Source organism: Ambystoma mexicanum, chromosome 7p, assembly GCF_040938575.1.
Source record: "Ambystoma mexicanum isolate Mex_15411 chromosome 7p, UKY_AmexF1_1, whole genome shotgun sequence".
Lineage (NCBI taxonomy): Eukaryota > Metazoa > Chordata > Amphibia > Caudata > Ambystomatidae > Ambystoma > Ambystoma mexicanum.
In genome coordinates, this window is record NC_090939.1 from 192,961,471 (window position 1) to 192,987,107 (window position 25,637).

Here is a 25,637-nt window from a genome sequence, read left to right on the forward strand (position 1 = left end):
AGTAATTACAGGCAATCATGTGGTCTATTAACCACCTTACAATTCCAGAAAGTGAGCAGAATCGACGTCGAGTGGAGACACCCCGATGGTGGAGGATAATGTACTGGTGCATAATATATGCCTGCTCAATGTTTATTGTTGTTTTTCTGGTTCCGCTAAGTCACAATGTGCATTTTCTTGGTCCAAAAAAAGGAAGAATTTCCTCAATTCTTCCTACTCCAGTAACCAATGCAGAGCTAGATATTGCAAAAAGGCCTAGACCCTATGTGATTGTTCCTACACCAGTTGTGTATGAGGACGCACCTGGTTCTGTGACAAGTGGCCCTAGGCTTCATATTGGAGGGAGATCCGCTTTGGAAATGTTTCATGATCATTGGCTGCACACTGGTTATACAATTAAGAGTTCTAAGAGAAGTGCAAGAGAGGATGATAATGAATTAAATGGTTATCTAGACAGTACGGCACACTTGGGGAATAATATGTGGAATCAGCATATGAAAGAGGTGGGCAAAAGGCCTTCTGAGGAAGAGTGCTATTTATGTGCACTCCTGTCTTATGCTATGGGAAAGTCTAAGGTATTCATAGTTATTGAAATAGATGTCCAAAGAGGTCATTGCCTATCTCACGTTGCACTCTGCCTGGCAAGAGATCAGTTCATGGGCCGGACATCATCCTTGGCATTGGCAAATGAATGGTCAAGCCCTGATGAAGATGATTATGTTCAAGATTTAAAGACAAGAGCAAGACTACATACAATGAATCATGTGATAAGTTATGAACAACCCAGAATGAGAGGAGCTGGAATCAGATGGGAGATAAATAAGTGACTCGATTGCCAAGGAAAGACTAAAGAAGAAATTCAAAGATGCAAAGAAAGAGACCAGATGCATCTGGGGAACTGTATTTTCTCCACATGGCTGGGAAGAGGGTGTAGTCATATGCAGACACTGGGTAGTAACTGGTCATCACAAACCAGTATGGCCCTCATTCCGAGGTTGGTGCTAGTCATGAAGCTATTAGCGGCTTGGTGGTATGGGGATTTACCGGTCCAGTCCGACCTTGGCGGGACCAGTAAGTCCACATTTGAAAAGCCATTCCCCATTCCCATTTGAGCCCCCATATGGCTCAATGGGAAGGGAGAAGGCGTCAATAACGGTACAGAAAATTGCGGTACTGTTATTGATCCCTTTGCGGGTTCCGTCCTTAACGCCTGGTAAAACTGGGCGTTAAGGGAGGGACCTGCAAAGGGACCTCGGAATAGGGCGCAAAGGGATTACCAGAACCAGTGTCATTACCGGTGCCCAGTATCCCTTTGCGCCCAGGTCGTAATGACCCCCATAGACCATGTGGAAATAGGATGCAAACCTTTATGGCCGAAACTTGCAAAGCTGCTGACATGGATTGAATACAAAGGATGTCCTTTGCAGATAGTACCTCTGGATAGTGCAAAGTTATGTTTCAGAAATAATTGTACGAGAAAAGTTGGAGAGAATCAAAAGTGTGGTCGAATCTTCGATGTGCCAGGAATTAACATTGGGACAGCAGTGATAATGGATCACTATTGGGCCTGTGGATCCACAGCTTATATGAAGCTGCCCAAAGACTGGAGAGGACTATGTTCTTTAGTGATTTTCCATGTTCCAGCATTGGTGTTACCAAAGAGTGACCTGGATATTGTTGGGTTTCCAAAAGCAGATGATCACCTGAGAAAGAAAAGACCTACTGAACTTTTAAATCGAATGAAGAGAGAAAACTATTTCAAGTCAATGGAGGCCTTCAATGCTATTCAGCTAGACTTCATCAGTTTTGACTGTTGTCTTTATGCCTGGAATCCAGACAATGGCAAATAAAAAATGGTTACAGAAAACCAGATGGGAGCTCCTGCAGACAATAAAAACTACTATAAAGGGATTCAATGCCATCAAATAAGAGCTGAGATCCATAAGAATGATGACTCTCCAGAACAGATATGAACAGATATGTCCTTGATATGATCACAAATCAGAGTATCATGTTGCACATTCATACCTTCTCATGATGACAAGAATGCCACCTTGACAGAGGCCATAACGATGCTGTCAGACCTGCACGTCAAGATGGTGGACAAAGTGGACAATGTTGCTGATGATAGTTGGTTTGGATCAATCTTCTCATGGTGTAACGCTCACCTGATTCCCGTAGAGGCGCCGGTCTTGACTGGGTGTATACCGTATCTTCAAAGGTGATGTGTACCACACGGCTGGCTCTTTGGGCTGGTCCTCTGTGCACTGTATGTCTGACTCGAAGGGTAAGATGTCTTAGTTAAGTGAATGCCGTGCTCTCCATCTGCCTCGGGGCAGGGTGCTGTAACCAGTTTCTTCACTGGATAAGGGGAGCAGGCCTCTTGACTTCAGAGGACTGCTGTCCGTCGTTTACTGCACGAACGGTAAGTTTCGAGTAATTCTAATGTCTTTAAAGTCTTTAGTAATGATGTTTCTTGTTTTGCAGGGTTCCGGCGATGGCGGATGACGGGCTGAAGTGAGTTGAAGATGGAGCCCGTGTGATGAATAGAAGCACCTGGAAGCACGTAAGTAAGCGCTTGTTGCCTGCTTCACGATGCGCTCTAACTGTCTTTTTATTTTGCAGGTACAAGTTCGGAGCGGCTGCAGGGTGCCGGAATACCCACTGGGTTAGATGTGGAAAGGAGTAATGGCACGTGAGTATTAAAGTTCTCCAATGTCTTTAAACGCACCTTGTTTTGTCTTTCAGATGCGGGATGCAGCGCCGAAGGCCTCCGGAGCGTGTGAAGAGTTGGTAAGCTTTTGTCTTTCAGATGCCGGAATGCAGTGTGAAGACCTCCGGAGCGCACGAAGAGTAGGTAAGCCTTTGTCTTTCAGATGCCGGAATGCAGCGCGAGGCGTTGGTGACAGCCGATGGACCAGGTAAGTGAAGAGCTGTCACTTAAAACCGTAATGCTAACCTGTTCTTTCTTGTCTTTATAGGTGTTGCTGAAGACTGGATTCAGGATGGTAAGCCTTTTTCCTTAGGCCCAGGATCAGATGCAGAAGACACGATGAGCGTTCTGCTGCAGAGGATGCAGAATAACGTAAAGCAAGATTCATCCATCGGGTGTGGTTTAAATAGCCTCCTGTAGTGCTTAGGTGTCTCCTTCCACAGCCACACCTAGGTAAGAAAAGAGTTCCTGCTTTCCAGAAGAGTTCCAGTGTTCTGAATCTAGGGAGTGGCTCCTGCCCCACCCAACAGGAAAAGTAGTTCCAAACAGAAGAGGATCAGAGGCTCAACTGGCAGGCAAGTAAGCAGCATGGTCTGCTGCAGGTAAATCCACCCAAGCATTATGAACCCGGCGCTTCCAGCGCTGGGACTGGGCATATTTATGAGCCTGGTGCCACTGGCGCCAGGACTGGGTCCAAAAGGTCCCAATTGGGACAGGTTGGCACTCGGAACCTGGGTTATGGATCTGCTTCCAAGGGAGTTGGGAAAACCCTGACCTTTTGGAAGCAGAGATCATGACACATGGGTTCCACAATGGATGGTGAACATTTTCATGTTCCTTGGAGCCCTGTTGGTGATGATCATGCTGGGATTGCGTGTGATCAGGATGATAATCATACACTGCAAAAAGACTACAAAGAAAGCAATAGGAATGAAGATTGTGATCAATGTTGAATCTGGTGTGAAGCCCAAGGAGCTAACAGATGAAGAAATCAGAGACTCCGTGAAGGCCAGCATCCATGCACCTGAGCTCCTGTATCCAAGACACCAAAATAAGTATGTGGGAAGATGGATCTACTGCAGTCCTAAAGGACACTGCAATTTGATGGCCTGGAGTATTGATGAGCATGTGAAATCAGCAGGAGGACTGAAAGGGGTCTTGAAGATATGGGTCCCAAAGAAGCATTTCTTCAGACAAGGATGTTTTGATGTGAAGGTTGATGAGATATTGGTCAATGAATAACCCAGAGGGGGGAGTGTAGAGGAGGAGCCAAATACCACCATCAAAAGCTCTGCCACCATGATGCTTATATGTTGGGAACCAGAAATGATAACACATGCAGTGCCAGTACGGATACCCGTACCGCAAAGAATTCTTGAGACAAGGTACCCATTGAGAAACCAAATATGCATGCATGAATAAATGGTTCTCTTTTGGATGGGGTTCCAGATAAGTATGCCTATGAATGAGAATAGAAGACTGGTGATGTCATGAGAAGCAGAACTAACGCACCTTGAAAAAACACACATGATAAGAAGATATAGATATCCTATAGAAACTGAAGATGAAGCACTGCAGTAAAGGCAACATTTCGGTATCGGAATGAAGATGCTTGTGTGAAGAAGCACCGAAGAAAATTCAAAGTCATTTTACACCTGTGCAAATGCAGAAACGCAAGTAGATGAAGAATTCCTAAGGCTGGCTATGTAGTGAATAGATTGCAGCGATGCACCAATGTATATACATCGGAATGTATAGAAGCTGGATAATCCACAACACACTTAGGCAAGCCTTGAAACCACAGGAGCAGAAAGGATTTCAGTATGTCACAGTTAGAAATAAACTGATGGTGAGGTAGAAATTTGAGAAAGGCTTGGCTGGCCCAGCACCAAGAAGTCAAGACCACAGTGAGTTGGGCTACAATGAACGTGAGAAAAGAAAAAACTTCTGTTTGAAGCAAAATGAAAAAACACTGAAGGTGTCAAGAGTTCATGATTTAATAGAATTAAATGCAGCAAAAGGCTCGAAAGAGTGGTCTCCAGTCTCATGGTCGAGATCAAAATAGCTTTGGGTCAAGCTACACCGAAACCAGAAGACAAGATGATGCCGCACTCCCTTTAATTCTCAGGCACAGAAAACTTCTACAAGGCCAAGTTCAAAGCCGTAATTGATTGGCAGACTGTAGGAGTGATGATGGAAGTTGAGCTAATTGGTGGGGAGACAAGACCACGCCAACCCTCCATACACCTGGGATGCTAGCCTGCATGCTGCTAGCGTGGGGAATATTCCTGAAGGGTACAAGCATTCCAACCAATTGTAGATGTATTAAGGAGCCCTATAGTTTGTGTAACCAATTAATCGATGTGTATTTTATGAAGATAAAGATGACTCTCACTTGGGATGGGCATAGTTGCCCACCTAACCTTAGATACCCAATCACAACCCTCGGTTATATAGAACGTATACTTAGATGTTCCTCTAAGAGCCAACTGCCGTTACTCATAGGTTTTTGGAGTTTGCCACGTAGTATGACATATGACATCAGTGATGACAAATCTTTGCTGTAAAAGTTATGTTTTTACGCAATGTATCGAGATCATGCTGTGCGACGTCGGAGGATTTCCGTTGTACTCCCTGTTTTAGATGATTGATAGTAAAACAGAAAAAACGTATGAGCCATTTCGATTATTGATGATTGAGTAACTTCTGCATCCCCAGCCACCTATAAATATTGCTACCTCGTCTTAAAGGACTCAGGTCTATGAGTTCATATCAGTTGTGATATTGAAGTCTTGGGGAAGGGAACCCTGAGACCTGAGAAACAACAAGTGCTGTCTTGAGGAAGGTTCCTCAAGACCCTTTTCTTTTGAACTGTATTGCTTGGAACTTTGGGAAGGGAACCCAGAGGATTGTGCAGAACTGTATTGCCTTGAACCTGAGAAAATTAATCTTAAGACTTTGTGGAACTTTCTTGAACTTGGGCAAGGGGAGCCAAAAAGGGGCTAATAGCTGGGAGAAGCTCCGACTTTCTGTTGAACACCATTTCTTTGATTATTGACATCCCTGCACATCCTTTAGCTTTAGTTGTGAGGTCATGGATAGGTTTTGGACACAGAAAGACTTTAAAGTTGAACTCTTTGAATCAGACTGTCCCTAGTTTCATTCAGGTAGGGAAATCCCACCTTAGCATAGGAGAAGTTAAGCCTTCAGCCATCCTGACAGTTGTTTTAATTAATTATCTTATTTTGAACTTTAAGTCTGTGGTCTGTGTCTGGCTTCATGATGACTTCACAGTAAGTAATTTACACTATCACGATTCAACCAACTGAACAATTTTCAAATTAAGTATTTTTGACTGCATATAACATGAGAAAACAGCTTCGTAGATTATGCATATTTTCATTAAAGGGTGTATTGGGGTAGTATTATTGAAATACTGGATGTTCAAATTGGGAAACATCCATTGAGGTAAATTTAACAACACATCCCAAACGAGGAATTGAGAAATGGCCTCTTTCAAACCCTTCAAAAGTGGAAGGCAGACACAATTTGTTAGATCCAAATCAGAACAATTGCACCCAATGCTGAGGGATTGGACACACACTGTTTTGCAACAATATTTGTATTTCATATATAATGTAGACTCAAAAATAACCGTCTAGATACGTCACTGTTTACAAATACCGACTTTGACCATAGAAAAAATAAAATGCAATGCTGCCTACTCGTTTCAAGCTCACTATCTAGAAAGGACAGTCACCATTTTCTGGAAATGATTTTTCATTTCATTTCATTTAAATTTGATTTCAGGAATCAACCCCATAATAGTTACACATCACTTAGTTAAATGCAACATAATTACACATAGAAAACAGATAAGCACATATGTCCAATAAATACAATTTTAAAAAGGGCCAAAACTAGTTGATACAGGACAATAACCAAAACAATTAAAAGGTTGTAGCTAGATTATCTAGAACTCCACCCCCTTCTAAATTTGCCAGGACCCTCATAGGCTCTCTTTGATTTAAAATGTTATGGTCTGCATTACAGGTTCAGCACTGTGGGTTAAAATGGTGGTAAAGTGCCATTCATTCTGTTACCACCAACTTACTTCCACTTTGGTGCACTGCTGCACTCAGTGTTTGGAAGTAAAGTGAAGGGTTCACCTCCAGCAAAAATGTTGGGGTGAATCATCCACTATATCTACAAAATTATCAGATGTACCAATAGCGGAATAACTGCTCATGGTAAATCTGATAAAAACCCTTTGGAGTTAAAATGTAGTATTTATACCACCATGTCCCTACTTGTAATCCTGCAGTAAATATGCAGGACTGAGTGATGCAAATGATAAATCAATAAGGACCTCACCATAAGTTCAGCAGAGCGCTAAAAATGTGGTGATACCGCGATTACCGCTGCATTACCGGTTCACATAACCATGAGATGGGTCGGCCAGCTCGTGATTTTCTGCCCATTTACAGCGCTATTACTACTGCGCTAATAGCCCCAAAATGCCCAATTGGGTCTGATGGACCCAAAGGGAATGGGGAATTACTGGCCCCCTCCACCCCGCAACTCAGTATCCGGCATTAATAGGGCCGGAGACCCAGGCGGTAAGTTACCGCCTGGGTCGTACCCTTACCACCATGGTGTAAACTACGTTTACACCATGGTGGATGGCGGATTTACCGCCCCATTCCAAGGTGAGTGGGGCGGTAAATCCCCATTTCCCATTTTACCCTTCCCCATTCCCATTTTTGCCCCATAGGGCATAATGGGAGTGGGGAAGGCGCTAATTACTCCACTGTAAATTACGGTGGCGTAATTAGCACCATGGTCCCTTAGCGCCATGGATTTTAACGCCTGCAAAAAACAGGCGTTAAACTCACCATGGCGCAAAGGGACCTCGGAATCAGGCCTTAAGGGTCGCCGCCTGATTCGTAATGAGGCCCATAGTTGTGGTAACGCAATTCACGTTAGGCGGTATACCGGCACATTTACCTCCGGGATACCGCCTAACTTCTGATGAGGCCGTAATTGTTATTTTGTCCAGCTAGTGGAGTAGTAGCACTTTTAGAAAGACATTTTATAACGTTTTTAGAAAGGTCTTGTTTTACAGATTTACCTGCATATCATCTTTATCTGATAATAAACTAATTGTGCCAAGAATATTCGTTGGCATACACTGTTCTGTGAACGTTGAACTTGTTAAACTTGTAAAAACTCTTGCTTGGAACTACATTTCCCAAGCTCTTTGTAGTCCCCTCAACCTTTAATTGGCGATGCCAAGAGCGTCAGTGCTGGCGTGTTGGAGCCAGTTTGTGCTGGATTTAAAGGCACTGCCTGCTCAATTCCATTTGATTGTTATTTTCCACAGCTAATGGAGTAGTAGCACTTTTAGAAAGACGTGTTTTAGAACATTCTTGTTTTACAGATTACATACGTACGATGGCAGGCAGGTAAGAACACAACATGGTACTTTTAACGTGTTTATTGGCTCTTCATGTAAGATGGTATCATTGGAGAGACACTGGCAGCACCCCACCTGGCAGGCAATAGACCTACTTCAACTGTCAACCGTCGGAGCACACGCACGTCATCCAGCATAACACACCAACATTCCAATATCCTGGAACCCCTCGTGCACCTCCCATGCACAGACATAACACTTCAGATACAACAAATCTCTTAGCCTTAACTTACTTGCATATCATCTTTATCTGCTGATGTAATTCTACATGACTTTCCCTCTCCCTTTTCCTCTCCGTCCTCCCCCCTATAGGTCGAGCAGTCATTCACTTAGTCATTGTGGTGTGTATCAATAGAAGGCCACAATCTTTTTAGAGTGTAGGGATTACCCTTGGGGCAAGCGTTCGTGAGGTTAGTACAAACTTGATCAGGTTGCTTCATTTACATTGCGTTCTTGGGTGTTGGTTAGTCCACGAAATAGGCTGCTGGAGAGGAGTTTATTCGTGAAGTCCATCCATAGGCCTTCACATTGCGATGATCTTCCATGTAATGATGAAGTTATCAGTTCCATTATACATATGTTGGTGGCAAGATTGATCGATTCATTTTTTGTGGGGCAGACGTGGATTTCCATTTCATAACGAGTATTGCTCGGGCGGCTAATAGCAATTGAGGGGCTAGGCCTCTCACTCTGTTCCAGTCGCCATCGTCCTTTTCAAGACCAAACAATATGAGGTGAGGATCTGCCATTCTGGAAATGCCATCTATATCTTTGATCCAACCCAGGACCCCATCCTAGAAAACCTTTATTCGGGCACAACCCCACCACATATGCCAATTATCAGCGTTTTCCCTGCATCCCCGCCAACATTTTGGGTTAGCTGTTTGAAACATTTTAGAGAGCTAAAGGGGGTCATACTGCCACCTGTGTAACAGTTTGGGCCTCATTCCGACTTGGGTGCAAAGGGATTACCAGCACCGGTAAGGACCCCGGTGCCAGTAATCCCTTTGCGCCCTATTCCGAGGTCCCTTAGTTTTGGTTTTACCAGGCGGGAGCCGCAAAGGGACCAGGGCGCAAATAACGGTACCACAAATTGCAGTACCGTTATTAGCTCCCTCCCCATTCTGATTTAGCCCTATGGGGGCTCAAATGGGGATTGCCTTTTTCATTGTGGATTTACCGGTCCCGCAAAGGTCGGACTACACCGTTAAGTCCCCATTGAACCAGGTCGGAGTCGGTACCGGTATGGGAGGTACTCATGGCGCAAATAGCGCCATGACTACCTCCGTACTCGGAATGAGGCCCTTTGATAGCATGTAACTTGTATTGATTTGAGATGGATGTTTGTGTGGCAGCTTCACAAATTATTCCCCACAAATCCGGGCTAATCTGTTCGCCTAGATCTCTTTCCCATCTGCCTCTCAGCGGTTCTGTAGTCCCTCCTGCCGCTTCTATCAATTCGTTATACATTGACGATATCAGGCCCTCATTTCCGTTCTTGAGTCTAATATCTTCTCAAAGGGGTTAAGGTCTCTCATCAGTTTGGTCTTCCATATTGATTTCATTAAAATGCCTTTTATTTGTATGTATTGAAAGGTAGACAGCGGGCCTATTCCCAAGGCCTCCATCAGTTCTGGAAGTGAGATAAAGGAGTCTTTTTTTTGTAGTTGCCCCACCCTCTCTAAACCAGCCTCGTACCATGTTTCGAACCTTTCTACATTTGGAATGTGGTCATTAATTCCGGGGGACCGTAAGTGGCTTATGGGGGATGGCCATGTAGTGATTTTATGCATATTTTTACCCTGTTTCCACATGTCCCATATGGTGCTCAAAATTGGATGGCCTTTGAGTTTATTATGAAGCCTTTTCTTGGGGGACCAGAGCCTTTTGGATATTGTAGCTGGCGAAAAATAGTGATTATCCATGTGGACCCACTGGGTGTTCTTGTGATTGCGCAGGTGAGGGATCAGTATGCGAAGCTGGGGCGCTTCATAATATTTTTGTAGGTCACCACACCCTTGTCTTTGGGGATTGTTAGGGTGTCATACGGAATTCTTGCTTTCTTCCCTTGCCAGAGCAATTTTACGATGGTTCTCTTGGTCTCGGCGAAGAAACTTTTTGGGATATTGACAGGTAGCATTTGAAAGGGATATAAGGGAGGCCAGGATATCGTCAGCTTATTCCATCTTGCTAAGTCAGCACGAAACCGTTGTAGAAGTGGGGGAAAGTTTGCTTCGTAAAGGTCATTCAAATTTCTGGTGATCTGTATACGCAAGTATTGTAATTTAGAGTGTTCAATCTTAAGACCTAATGTGGAAAACGTGGTATCATTCTCCTCTTTCTGCCCCTGTAAGATTTTGCTTTGTTTACTTTAAACCCTGAAAGCTGACCATATTCCTCTAAAATGAGAAGGGCTTGAGGAATGGATGTCATGGGATTGGTGATGTGCAGGAGTATGTCATCAGCGTAAAGAGCTACCTTGTACTCCGTTGTTCCTAAATGGATGCCTTCTAGTATGGGGTCTGCTCTCATTGCCTGTGCTAGGGGTTCTAAGGAGAGTGCGAAAAGGATTGCAGAGAGGGGGCATCCTTGACGGGATCCGTGTTCTAGATTGAACCATCTGGAGTATTCTCCTTTCACAAATATAGATGCTTTGGGGCCCATATATACCGCATGTATCACCCTTCTAAACCTTGGGCCTATACCTACTTTGCGTAGAACTGCCTTCAGAAATCCCCACTCTACCCTGTCAAAAGCTTTTTCTGCATCGATTGAAAGGTGGACTGGGTCATTGAGCATGTTCTGGGATGTGTGAATAAGGTGGAGTGTCTTGCGCATTGTGTCTGCTCCCTGTCTCCCCAGTATGAACCCGACCTGATCAGGGTGTATGAGTTGTGGCATTAATGTCTCTAACCTTGCGACCAAGAATCTTGTGTAGATTTTTGCATCCAGGTTGAGCAGAGAGATAGGGCGGTATGATCCACACTTTTTAGGGCCCCTCCCGTCCTTGGGAATGACTGTAATCAGTGCGCGGGTGAAGGAATCTGGGGCTTTTCCAGTTTCTATTATTATTTTATTAAAGAGTTCTGTTAAAAATTGCGTTGTGTACTGAAGGTTTTGTAGAATCTGGCTGTGTAGCCGTCTTCACCTGGGGATTTGCCTATGGTTAACCTCTTTATGGCCTCTTGGACTTCTTGTTCGGATATAGGGGATTCTATCTGTTCTGAGTCTAAGCATAGTATTCTGGGCATATTGATCAAGGACAAATAGGTCTCTGTTTCTGATTGGTCAGGGTTTGTTTCTGAGAAATATAGGTTCTTGTAGAAGTTAGCAAAGCATTCTGGGATGGTGGGGTGAATTTGTGGCATGGCAGGGTTTTCTTCTATAATTTCTAATACTTTTCGCTCGGCTCTTTGTTCTCAGAGCCTGGCGGCGAGTAATGCGTCTGCCTTGTCTTCTTTTTTTTGGTTGCTGCGCTGTGAAATTTGCACACTATCTGTTCATGTTCCAATAGTTTCAATTCCTCCCTTTTCCCTTTTGCCCTATTAATTTTAACATGGTCAATCCCTGTGTCCCTCTTAATGTCCTCTTTTAATTGGCGGATTTTGGTTCGGAGTCATTTATTTATTTTGGGGGATTCATTAATTTCGGTCTCCATTTCTGTCTTGAAGACTGCATCTTTCCAGAGACTCTCGTTATAGTGCCATATTCCTCCCCTAGTTGGTAAATTTTCACACTGAATTTCAGCCAGCACCATATTGTGGTCAGACCACCTGATCGGGGCTATCTCTGAATGTGTTGCGATATTGGTAAGTTCTCTGGATAGGTATATGCAATCAATTCGAATGTATGTGTTGTGAGGGATGCCTGTCCCTCCATACATCCCTCATGTCGTACATTTCCATCATCTTTGCCAACTCATTTTGGTCGTCCCTGTTCTGGTGTCTTGTGTCAGTGTTGCCTGGTTTTCTATCGTTGACTGGGTCTGCCCACTGATTGAAGTCGCTGCCCAGGATGATGTGACCTCTGGCTTCTAATAGTATTTTGGGAATCACTTTGCTAAGGAATCTATTTTTTCCTGTGTTTGGGGAGTAAAGTGTTGCAATTGTTACATTCACTTTGCCCATGTTTCCAGTTACTAATAGTGCTCAACCTTCTACATCAGACCATATCTTGGTCTCAACAAACTCTATGCCTTTTCTGGCAAGAATTCCTACAACTCACTTTCTGAGTGGACCAGATCCCCAGAACTCCATTCCAACACATTTCCCAAGGATTCGCTGTTCCTCCCCCTTCACATATTTTGTCTCCTGTAAAAGGAGAATATCAATCTCAGCCCTCCGGAATTCTCTAGCCACAAGTGATCGCTTCGTTGGTGAGTTGGGTCCTATTACATTAACTGTCCCTACCCTTAGGGAATCCCTCCTTCTTGTATCAGTGTTCGGCACCATTAATCATTTTTCCAAGAAGATGGCTCTAATTACATGACTGGTGTTGTATTTTCACTTTAGATTGTACACTGCATCGACTGATTCGAGTTACCATAAGTGTTGCTTTGACCCCCTCCCCTTTTTTACCCCTCTCGCCTCCTCCTACCCCCTCCAGTTCCCTGTTGATGGCGTTCGATCGAACCCGGTTGGTAGCACCGGATCTGCATCAAACCACCTGTGGGGGCCGTTACGTCACGCCCCTTGACCAATTGTGGTGTCTTAGTTTCAATTGAGCCCTTCTAGTGTCCCCCCATGATTTCCTTGTCATGATCTTAGGGATGTCCACAATTTAACAATTCTCCCAGTCACATCTTTCGTCATGAGTTAAGTTTTGTCTTACCAAGATTGTCAGTGTTCAGTTGTCCCCTTCCGGGGAGAGGTTACCTCTCCGGTATTTTCTTGATCCTTTCACCCACTTTCTCCTCTCTTGATTGCTTTTTTCTTCCTCAGGGCCGAGTAGATCAGAAATACATGTCTTTATTTCTTTTTCGGATCTCAGTCTGAACTTGATCCCCTCATATTCAAATGAGAGTGAAAAGGGGTAGCCCCACCTATATCGAATGTTCTTTTCTTTCAGTCTCTTTGTGAGGGGTCCGCACATTCACCTGAGGGCTAGTGTAAGAGAGGACAAGTCCTGGTATATTGAGATTTGAGCGCCTCCTAACGTGATAGTCTCACTCTTTCTGGCCTTCTCGAGTACCCTGGCCTTGAAACACTTGTGTATAGGCACGTTATAAATGCCATATCATATCAAATCATATCATATCTTGAAAGCGATGGATTTGGGCAAGAACCAAGCATGGTCCACCTGGGGGGCCACCAGCCCTGTGGATTTGTTCTGTTATGGGTTCGTCAATAGCATCGTCAGCGGCAGGAGTTTAATGATGTCGTGGAGTATTTTCTTCAGATCAGCTTCGGTTTCTCCTTCTCTTTGCGGGATCCCAAAAATGCGTAAATTGTTCTGTCTTTCTCTATTTTCCAAGTCGTCCAGCTTAAGTTTGAATGCCTCTTCTCATTGTTCTATTTCAGTCATCCTCTGGTCGAGTTGCGCTTCCAGAGTTTCTATAGATGCCTGGTTGTTCTCCACTTCTTCAAGTCTTTCCTTCATGTTGTCCAGCCTTTGCGTGATTTTGTCTATCTTGCCTCCTATGTTAGCGCCCATATTTTTGATTTCTCCCAACAGGGCTACAATGTCTCCTTTTGTAGCGGCGAGCTCATTTCCTGTGGTGTCACTGGCCGCCATATTGGGTTTGTAAGGTGTAATAGGAATGGGGTTTAGGCAAACAGGTCTAATTTGTGTTTCACGCTCATATAGCCTTTGGAGGGTGGCCTTGGTCATGCAGTATGGGCCCTGTGGTGGCAGGGTGGATTGTATGTAGGCTGGAGGTTTGAATAGAGTGGTACTTTGCTTCCTCGAGTCCTGGAGGGTCAGGCACTTCGTGCAAACCCTTTGTGTGGCACTACAATGCTCTCCTCATTGAGTACACCACCGTTCTTTCAACTGTCTCTTTCTTTTGGGTTGATTTATTAGGGACTCTTTCCGGAGTAGTACTTTAAAATTCTACCTGATTTCGGTGGTTTCACACTTGGACCCACTATATTGTGGCTTGGATCACCTCTCTCACCTTCCGGTGTGTTTGGAGACAACACGTGTCGCCACGGATTGTAGGATTGTTAAGGATTATCTTCAGAGTGATTCCAGGACATGGGTGCTGCAATAAGGTTCTGTTGGGGCTGCTCCAGGTGTGCTCTTATCCTGCACTGGGTGGTCTCAGTTTGTTATGCCTTCTGGATAAGTCTGAGGGTGGTTTCACCCAAGGCGGGCCCTCTTTTGGTCTTGGGCGGTGGGTCACACTGGTACAAAGCCGCCGCGTAATCTCCACACGTGCACAGTGTTAAGGGGGCCTGGAGCGTAATTCACCACTGTCACCAGCAGGCAAATCCTCACTTTCCTCTTGCGGATAGATTAGGGTCGGGATGGTCACTAGCCCTTGGGGTGTTATGCTAGGGCAGTGTGGTCGTGGGTCTCGCCTGTGCGTCAGCGTTGGAGGAGAGGAGTGCAGGGCGGTGTTCAGCCATGCATCGGAGGGCACTGGAGAGTCCCCGCAGCGAAGGGTCTGTTTATGTAGACTGCCGTGAGTTGCAGCCTCTTGTCTTCTGTCCCCCAGAAAGGCAGCGTATCTTACGCCAATACGCTGTGTGGGCCACAGGCTTCCGTGGGAGCGGGTGAGGGTGTTTAGGGTCGCTCTGCCTCAGGTGGGGGGGGTCTTAAAGGGCAATCGACTCACCGCATAGCCAATAGCGAGTGCAACGGGTCACATCCTCTGCAAGGATGCACTCGGCTGAAGTCAGGCTTCTATTGACCTCCCACTGCATACGAAGCAGATGGTGATCTCCAGGCGTTGGGTACTTTGCATGCAGAGATGCCTTCCTCCTCTGACTGTGAACATGTCGGGTATTCCTTTGGTTGCTGTGCTGTGAGGGTTGCTTCTGGGCCTTCGGTCCTGGTCGGCAGCCGATCTCTATCACAGCACGTGTGGCTGGTTGTTTCAGTTTCGCTTTGCAGGTCCGGGGGGCCCATACTTTCAGCAGCGTTTTCGGGTTGAATTCCGGTCCGATTTTCTCTGGGATTTCGGTCGGAGAGTGGGGGGACCTTCCCACATCAGCTACCCAATTGACTTCCGCAGGGGGGCGGGGCGTTATGTGGGGGCTCAATCCAATTAATGGGGCTGCGACGGCGGAGCTCACGCAGGGACCATGTTTGTCTCTGCACCCCCTGGTGGCAAGTCACAGGAAGCTATTTTTAAAGCTTGAGGCTAAACTTAATGAACAGATTAGTTCAGCCAAATCAAATTCTAGAGAATTATTTTCTATTCTACAAGAATTAAAAGGCATATCTGTTGACCCACCGATGGATATTGATAACAACTGGTGTAAATAAATTCATGACGGTTTCACACAGAAAATCTCATTACAGCAAGCATGTATCACAGATAGTTTACATGGATTGTTAGATCAATCACTCCTGATCCCACACCCTGGTACAAAGATGGTTTTAGACCCTCCCATATCATTTGTATTTAAGCAAGTATCGAAATCCAATGTTTTGAAAATTGTACAGGAAATGAAGCCAACCTCCTGCAAGGAGGATGAGTTTCCAGACTCTCTTTTTAAAGAATTTCTGCCCTCCATTGTATCCTGGGTAATAGGTTTTATAAATTGTCCTTTTTCTGAAGGTCTGGTACCTGATTGTCTAAAAGAGGCATGTAGTACACCTCTGTTGAAGAAGGAGAACTTGGATCCTGGTGACACGGCAAGTTATAGGCCAATAACAAATGTCCCATATTTGTTGAAGATTCTTGATAAAGTGACGTGTGTACAATATCAGGATTTCATTGAACAACAGGGAATTCTTGCTACAGGACAATCGAGTTTCTGTTTGCAACATGGCACTGAGACAGCACTCTTGGATTTGAAGTCTAATATTGCTGGAGTTATTGAGGGAGGCTTATCATTATTATTACTCCTTGATCTGTCAGCTGCGTTTGATTTGGTAAATCATAAGCTGATGACAGTTAGGCTGATTAAAGTGGGAAAGTGTTCAAATAAAGCTGCAAAGTGGTTTAAAACCTTTCTTGGCCAAGGATGGCACAAGTAGCAAAGGATGAATGTCAATCACAACAGACTCCTCTAAATTGTGGGGTTCTCCAGGGCTCGTGCCTGTCGCCTCTATTGTTTAATATCTACTCAAGACCTTTGTGTGACCTCCTGGATGGTCTGGGTGTGCAGTTTGCAAACTATGCGGACGGCACCCAGATCATCCTGGAATTTTCCTGGTCCTATTCAATGGACTTAGCTAGGGCAAGTGAGGTTTCTGGTGCGACCACGATCTGGATGACAAAAGACTCACTGGCTTTGAATGATAATACATTGAAATCCTGATCCTCAGTATTGGTGAAAAACTAAAAAATGGATCCCCAGTATGACAGTTTTCTGATTGAAGGTAATAATATCACTGTTTCAGAACATGTCAAAACGCTTGTAGTCTTTTTTGACCCCCAATTAACCTTTACAAAACACGTTGCATATCTAAACTCATCATGCACCTATAAGACGCATTTGCTATGGCAAATTCGCCCTTATATGTCAGAGAAAAATAGGGCCTTAATTGCAGCAGCAACAATAAACACCAAACTTGACTATTGTAATTGTCTCTTAGTGGGCACTTCTCAAGCAAACTTAAAGAAGCTGCAAGTGATCCAGAATAGAGCAGTTTGTGCAGTATGTGGATTTGACCGAAGGGCCCATGTCTCTACAGGCCGGCGGAAACTGCTCTGGTGGCCCATCTCACCGAGAATACAATTTAAGACCTCTAGTTTGGGCTATAAATGTCTGTCGAATGACTGCCCACCCTGTCTTTGCTCTAGGATTAAGGAGCTCCTTTAGGGTGTATATTGCGCTCAAAGAAGGATCATTTTTTGGCTCAACCTCGTTTCTCATTGAAGGGGATTGGAGGATCCAGTCTTGATTCATGGGCCCCCATTACATAGAATGCACTATCATGTGCACTTGGATCCATTCCTCCGATCTCACAATTCAAAAAAGGCTTGAAAACCCTTATTTTTGCCAAAGGAACTGATTAAATACACCAAAGCTGTTCCCATTGTAGTGTTACATGTGTTTTTGTTGTATGTCTTGTGAGCGCCCTGAGGCCTTTGGGTGTGTTGGCGCTATAGAAATATTCCATAGAATAGAATGGCCATAGAATTACAGCCAAACTCGTAATTAGGCTCTTTGTGTCTTAAAACATGCGATAGGCCATTTTCTTCTCTGATTTATATACAAGATACACAAATTAAAAAATGGGTTAGATTTTCAAATGCTCAAAAATTAAACTTAGATTGAACAGAGACCAGGGCTGCTCCTTTCCACAAAACTTCTTGTCAATTCAGGCATAGATCATTAAATCAAAAATAGATTTTCAATAATCTGTGTCTGAATATTGGAATATAATCTCGATAAACTCTGTCTCTTTATATATATAGTAAATGAAAAAACTGTGTTAAAGGGACGTTATGGTTAAGTTGCACTAATACAAACCTATGAAATTCAATGAGAAAAATGTTGTTAAATGGACGTTATGGTTACAAGTAAAACCGAAAAACCTCAGAAATTCACCAACCATAACTCACGCCACCACCGTGCACTGCTAGGCTAACACCCAGGACATCAAAGATGACATCACAAATGTCATTGATGACATTACTGATGACATCACATATCTGGGCCACTTGTTTTTGTTCACTGACATATCTAGGCCAGGTGGTTTTGTTCACTGACAGTCAGAATATTAAAATTCAAAAGGTGTTTCTTTTGATCTATCTAGATGTTAACCTTGTCATGTGTTCTTAAAGTACTTTCCTTAGGGTATTGTCTCAGCTAATGGTGCACATACATTGGGCAATAAGCAGGCCTCAGACACACAATTCATTCGTAAATATGAAGGTAAATCTTAATGCTATTAACATTTTCTGATGATGCTGGTTCTTTCTTCCATACTTTAGTTTCCCTGTAATGGGCCTCTGCTTTGAATGATTTGTGGGCCTTCATATTTATTGAACTAGCATACATCTGTAGTAAGTCTTGAATTGTTAGCTAGTTATTACATGTTTAACATTACTCAAAACTCTGATACAGTAGCATTCATTATTTTACTATACAAAATTAGAATATTATACATATTGTACTTCTATAGTGCATGCTGCAGCCATTGCATATGTTTATGTATGATTAGGTTCCTGTATTAACATCAACACTCCAATACAATGTTGTTTAGATGGGTACATTCTTTAATAAATTAAGTAGTCCATGATAGGTGTCCCAATCAACCCTGACATCTTGTTACCAACATTATAAACACAACCCCTTGTAGGGACTTTTCATCAAAATTGATTTCACATGTGATGTCATCAATGACATTTGTGGTGTCATCTTTGATGTCCTGGGTGTTAGTCTTAGCAGTGCACGGTGGTGACGTGTGTTATGGTTGCTTATCTTACCATAACTGGTGAATTTCTGAGGTTTTTCAGTTTTACTTGTAACCATAACGTCCCTTTAACAACATTTTTTCATTGCATTTCATAGGTTTTTATTAGGGCAACTTAACCAGAACGTCCCTTTAACAAAGGGTTTTCAGTGAATTTGTTAGGTTTTTATTAGTGCAATTAAATCATAACGTCCCTTTAACAAAGTTTGTCAGTGAATTTCATGGGTTTTAACCAGTGCATAATATTTTCGTACAACTTACTAATATCATACGTAGTCCAATAAAGCAACATGCTTGTCCAATTTACATTTCACCATAAAACTCTGCAATTTCCCACCTTCTACCATCATTTCTAACACTTATGTACACTTTTTGTAACTGCTTCCACTGTTGTTGCATCCGTCGATGTCCACGAATGTCTGACTTCATCGCGGACCTTCCGCACAGTGCCATGTGACCATGCGCTCTTGCACGGCATGATGACCTATCCTCGAACGTGTCCGCATTTCGCATTAAGGTCTGTGCTTTGAGGACAGTTCGGAACTTTATTTTCTATTGATCTAGGAACTTTCAACCTCAAAATGTACCCTTGGACAGCTCCTACACCTACTCTTACTCATTATCCATTAGCAATTTAGTACACAGTACATACTTGGAAGAATTTTGGAAGAATTTTAGAAATGGCATCAGCTATTGCCATTCCTCCTCCCCAAGAGCCACCACCACCACCACCAGCTGGAGGACCTACACAACAAAAAAAACACAGTACTTCCAAAGACAATGAAAAGGACCAAGCAGATTGTCCGACCGTCGGAAGCTAAACCTCTTCATATTTGGAAATCTACGTTCCATATTAGTACTGCACCACTGCTACTACTGTGGTTCTTGCACCTGTGGCCATTTGGCTAGCATCCGTGTAATATTGCAACCACATGGCTATTTGAAACCGCGAAGCTTGAAACTCTAAGATGGCCGTCTGAGATTGAATTTGACCTACTCCCTTCATTTTGAACTCACCTGCCTCTGATTGGGCAGGCTCCCTCTCTCCAGCTACTTAGCCAATCGTGAGGCACCGTCAGGCTTTAGCCGGCCTCAAACGAAGGCTCACAAAAAAGGCTTGTTACTGAGCCTGACGGAGCATGTCGAGCATTCCATGACTCTAAATTCTGTCATACTATCGTGGATATCCTCTACCTTCTACCCTTCCATCCACTATAAGGCTGTCTAAGGTAAGCAAATCCGAGTGCTCATTACTTGCAAATTATTATTTCCTAAACCGCTATGCACAGACTTAGACTTTTGTGACTATACCAATTTGTCCCCCCACCTAGCAGATTCCACTGTATCTGTACATTTGTGTGTTTAGTATCATTACTTGTCGCTATGTAATTGAGTACCATTGCACCTCTGCCATTGTTCAACGTTAAAGCTACCCTGCACATATTACCTGCTACCACATATGCAGACCCACTTCATCACATAGTGCTCAAATCATGGCCTATTGTCATACATGCCTCATAGCTCTCCTCTTTGGTGTATGCCTCCATACAGCCAGCCTGGGAATTTAAAAGTATTTGTTGTCGCTTCTGACTCATACCCTGTATTGCGTGCCTATACCGTTCAACTATCCTTGCATTCACTGTCGCCTCCAACGTGTGCTGCTTTACTTTGTATGCCCACTGCCACTATTGTTGTGCCATCATTAACTGAAATGTTTGTTGCTTTACTTTGTATGATCAATTAACAAGCTATTATTACTTGAAGTGCTGCCACATATTGTGTACCCATTGTTATCTCAACTAACACTTCTCCGGTATCAACCATGCCTCCTTGCAAGCGCCTGACATGTGCACGCCCGTTATCTGACTTGAGATGTTCTCTCGATACACATGCTGCCACAGTTAACTGCCCTTTTCTTGTACCTATTGTTCCATGTGATACGTGCCTGACCAGTGTAGAACCTTTAGGGCTCACTCACACTTATATGCAGTGGATCTTCCTAACGGTACCACAGATACTAAGGTAGCACTCAATCTCCTACTATTATTGCATGTAAGTGAGTAACCCTATTCATACGAGCATGCTCACTGACAACCTATGCCATACTGAAGACTCGCACTAACTGCGCCTTAGCTGCCTCACCCTATTAATCCACAAGCATGGCTACCTTTATAGCTCCACCATACACAATAGGCTGTAAGTGATCCGACCGCGGCTGAATTTGTCGTGGCCGGAACGTTCGCATGACAAAGGTGCGAACTACCAAAAGTTTGCACCCTTCTCATGTGAACACACATACATACTCACACCCACACATTACACATCCACAACACACTCATAACGCACCGTCTCCCCCACCCTCAACACACCCCCACCCACACCCCAACATAAAAAACCCCACTTACCTTCTTCATCATGCTGGGTCCCTACAGCGCCAGTTCCCTTTGACTTCCGTGATCAGGAACCAGCGCCGCAGGGTCCTTTTCTTTTCTTTTTTTTTACGGAAGGCTGTGGTGGTGTCCCAGGCAACCTCTGCCCACCAAACTATAAAGTATAGTGAGCGGGGCGATGCAGGGGACACCCCGCAGCCCCCGTTTCTTTAACGGAAGGCTTTGGGGGTGGCCCCCGCAACCCCTGCTCACTATAGTATAAAGTATAGTGAGCGGGGAGATGCGGGGGACACCACCGCACCCCCTGTTTTTTTTTTATCATGCTACCACCAAAGGATCAAACTTTTGATGTTCGAACCTTTGGTGGGAGCATTTTTAGAAGTAATGGTTCATGTGAACCATTAGATTCGGTCAAAACGACCAATACCACACAATAGCCTATCCACCCCATTTGCGACCTGGTGGAAAGAATCCTGAATTCACCGGAGTATCCTCCACACCTTGCTGCTATGCATACTGCACCTTATCTCCTCCATTGACACAACATACCCATACACGCATTTTTTGACTTTATCGCAGCAGGACATAGATACTCTGCATCTCAAATTGAATCCCCACTTTCCCATGCTCCCCAAAATTATAATTCTTGAGACAGCACAAATGACTATGAATCTACCCTGCTCTTTCACTGACAGAAACAAACGACTTGGTTCCCGTACCTCGGCAAAACATTTTGCACAGCATAAAACCCCTACACACAACGACAGGACTGTAATACACTCTGCACCTCACTAACCGTCATACCACAAACTCAGATGCCCAAAGCCATTCCATCACAACCAGAAGCCATTATTATTAAAAGAGCCCTTATTAATGCCCGATGTTTAATTGCTCACGCCCTAGACATCTCAGACCTCATTACTACAAATAAATTGGACTTTCTGGCTATCACAGAAACCTGACTTCACCCAGTTGCAGGCCCCGCTCTTCTATTAGCTGTCCCTGATGAGTATAACATCACCATATCCGACAGAACTACCAAGAGAAGAGGTGGGGTAGCTATCATTGCTAAAAACTCTCTAGCCATTAGAGAAAGTGACAGCACCGCATTCCCATTGGGAGAACTCCTCTCAGTGAAACTCCCACTTTCCTCTGAGCGAATACTCCTCATCCACATTCTGTATAGACCACCAAGCCAACTATCCTCCTTTGAGGAAGATATAAATGGCCAAAATACAAAACCTGGCTCGCAAATCCTGCTCTTAGGCGACCTGAATCTCGGCCTACACGATAACCTAGATTCCAATGCCCTAACCATCCAAAAAATTATTTCAGAACTAGGCTTCTCACTACGGATTTCTGACCCTACCAACTGCAAAGGCAGAATCCTGGACTGGATAGCAGACCTTAAATGCTACACAACAATTCTCTCTAATACGCCTTGCGCATGGTCAGACCATAATGTCATCTCCTTTGAAATCCACAATTCCAAACATCCAACACCTAAGGATTTCCATACCCCACCAGCCTTAACTAGAAACAACTGCCTTATCTCCCTAGAAAGCATACTACCTCTGCACCATCCCATCACCCATCACCAATCGTCCTCAAACCAACATACCACCACTATGGTAGATCTCTATAATCAGAACCTCCTAAAGGCACTAGACCAATTGGCCCCCCTCAAATTACGGAAAGCCAAACCCCTAGCATATTTGAACAAGTGGTTCACTTCGGAACTAAACACACCCTGCAAAGCAAAAAGAGACGCAGAGGCATCCTGGAAAAAAAGCCCTTCAACACAGAACAAGGATACATTCTTAACTGCCTCAGCCATCTACAAAACTGCCATTTAAGAAACAAGAAGTGAAAATTACAACAATAGAATATCTAATGCCAAATCTAGCACCAAGGAGCTTTTCACCATATTCAAAGAATTGAAATCTCCTATCACCCTTCCTGACTCCTGTAGGAAAGATACACAATGGTGTACCAACAGACAAAAAGCCTTACTCAATAAAATCTCCCTACTTCAAGCAAAAATAGAAGTAAAAAGAAATAGCCTATTGACCACCGCCAAAACTAGCAAACTAAACAAGAAACCTCCTAATCCAAGCCACCAACCCACTGCGTCATCCAATCAAAACAATGTATTTGTATTCACCCCCGTCACTAACACAGAGGTCGAGGCCATCATAAGAAGTCTCAAGCCTTCCAGGTGCCTAGGAGACATATGCCCAGCCTCTATCATAAAAGAAGGAGGCAAAGAATTTGCACCTGTTATCACCGCCTTCATTAACGCCTCTTTCTCCTCCTGCACGGTTCCCAAAAACCTCAAAGACGCTAAGGTCATGCCCCTTATCAAAAAACCTAATCTTGATCCTAATATCCCCACAAATTTCAGATCTATCACACAGTGCTCTTACTCCTAAAAATCTTAGACAAGGCTGCATATATCCAGATTCAACAGCATCTCGAGAATAATAGCCTCAGACAATCTGGCTTCAGACCAAAGCACGGGACAGACCTGCCCTCTCGGAACTGAAAATCCAAATGGATGAGGCAAGTGATAGCGGGAAGCCTGCTCTTCTCCTCCTACTTGATCTGTCGGCAGCTTTCGATTTAGTCGACCACAACATCCTAACCAACAATTCCACCACCACCACCTCCTTCTCCACTAAAGCAGCAGCCTGGGTCAACTCCTTCCTGACGGATAGATCCATGAGGGTCTTCTCCCCAATTGCTTCAGCTGACCCTTACCCTATAACATGTGGAGTTGTGCAAGGCTCCTGTGTTTCCCCTACCCTCTACAACATATTCACGAAGCTCCTGTTTGACCACCTTGATGACCTTGGCATATCATATACGAACTACGCAGATGATATGCAAATACTCATCACTCTCTCTGACAACTACCAATTAGATTCCATACTCCTAAATTAAATCTACAGCAAAATTCAAGCCTGGATGCCCAAACTTGGCCTATGTCTAAACAATGACAAAACTGAGCACTTCTCATTGGCTCCAAGCTAAGAATTAACAAGCTAGGTCCCAAATACCCATCGTTCAACATTGATGGCAACCTCATTAAAGTTCACAAGGAAGCAAAAACTTTAGGCTTTTACCTAGACTCTGTCTTAACCCTTCAAAGACAAACCAATGCCATCTCCTCCTCTACCGCTTACACTTCAAAACTAATAAACGCCTGCAGACCATTTTTGACCACTAATAGCTATATTAACCTTGATAGCGCGCTTATGCTATCCAAACTGGATTATTGTAATACTCTCTACTTGGGCACTAGCCAAAAGACCCTTCACAATCTTCAAGTTCTACAAAACAATGCACTCAGAACTGCCTTGGGTATCCTCCGATCCAATCTCATCTCACAAATCCGTTGCAACACCAATTGGCTTCCTATCCAAGATAGGATCAACTTCAGAATGTTCATGATCACACACAAATGCCTAAACAACTCAGCTCCCAAATATCTGACAGACAAATTCTTCGGGAAAGAGTCCACCAGACCAACTAGATCCATCTATGCCTACTGCCTCAACATTCCAAAATGTAAAATTAACAAAGCGGGAGGAACCAGCTTCCAGTGCTTGCGGCCAAAACTTGGAACAAGCTACTTCTTGCACTCAGGAATGACCCTATGTTCCTCTCATTCTGGAATAAAGTAAAAACTTGGCTGTTCTCGCAAGAAAACTAACTGTACTACACATGGTCAGACTCGGACAAGAAATAGGTCCGGTCACCCAAATAAAAGTGGCCCACCCCTCGCCTCATGACCCCTAGCCTCTGATGACATCACCGCATGTGATGTCTTTTAACCCCACCCCAAAGTGACATCCCGCGAAACGATGAAACATGACCTTTCACCCCTTGACAAAACAGGAAGTATCATCAAATGGCATTGTTCCTAAGTACACTATGAAAAATATGGTTATGATTTCACTAAAGTGATATACATTTCATACAAAAATGGATCACCATATGTATCATTAATATCTGTGTGTATAGATCCATGTTATCAAATTACTGTGAATCCAAGCAGACGTCCAAGGCCAAATGATAATGTTATTTTAAAGCACTTCCGCTTAAGCTCTTTTTTATAGAACAAATATGCATACAATATCACCCAATCTGTGTCTGTACTCATTTATCGACCTAAGAAGGATGAAAGGCTTTTTGAAAAAAAAATGATTTTGTTTTTCAATTTTTTTTTCAAAACCTGCCCAGGTGTGGCCAGAAACTGGCCCCCACTCACCAGGGACGATTTCGGCCCAGCCACAGGCCGAAAGGTTGAGGGGCCAATCCGACCCTGGTACTAACACTTACTATCATGACTACCTGACCCAGCTATCCTTCTTGACTTGCCATAGCTTAGTTCGGAAATGCCTAAGGGCTAACGCTGCCCATCTGTAACCAACTCTGGCTTAAATTCTGCTACAAACCTACATATACTATATATAGCCTCCATCATGTATAGATCCGTATAATACTATACTGTACTACA